The 430-nt window shown below is 24.9% G+C and overlaps 1 protein-coding gene across 2 annotated transcripts in view; it reads right to left on the bottom strand.

Moving 5' to 3' along the window:
- Nucleotides 1–430, bottom strand: part of LOC106878058 (SKI8 subunit of superkiller complex protein) — a 19,012-nt gene that overhangs the window by 10,285 nt on the left and 8,297 nt on the right. The gene's annotated exons all lie outside the window — the stretch shown is intronic.

Genomic DNA, 430 nt, shown 5'->3' with positions numbered 1-430 from the left:
TATATATATATATATATATATATATATATATATATATATATATATATGCATGTATGTATATTTTAATGTGAAGCTATATACAAGGACAATTGAACATTAAATTGAAGGATTAATACATTTTAGTAGAACACACGTTCGTTAAACTTTTACAAGGAAATGGTTGACAGTCATTGTGAAGTATCAGTCTAATTGCTTGCGTTAGTCTGATGAAGGCGAGCAACCCGATACTTCGAAGTCACTGCCAACTTTTGCCCTGCAAAAGTTTAATAAATATATACAATCACACAAACATACACATACTTCCACTCCAGTAAACCTGTATGTATATATTATATACAATACATACATATCATGTATACTTATATTCATATATATATATTATACATACTTATATATCTATGTATATATATATATATATATATATATATAT

Source organism: Octopus bimaculoides, chromosome 28 (assembly GCF_001194135.2).
Source record: "Octopus bimaculoides isolate UCB-OBI-ISO-001 chromosome 28, ASM119413v2, whole genome shotgun sequence".
In the NCBI taxonomy this organism is placed as follows: Eukaryota; Metazoa; Mollusca; class Cephalopoda; order Octopoda; family Octopodidae; genus Octopus; species Octopus bimaculoides.
The sequence above is the reverse complement of the archived record's forward strand: the minus strand, read 5'-3'. Positions and strand labels throughout refer to the sequence as shown.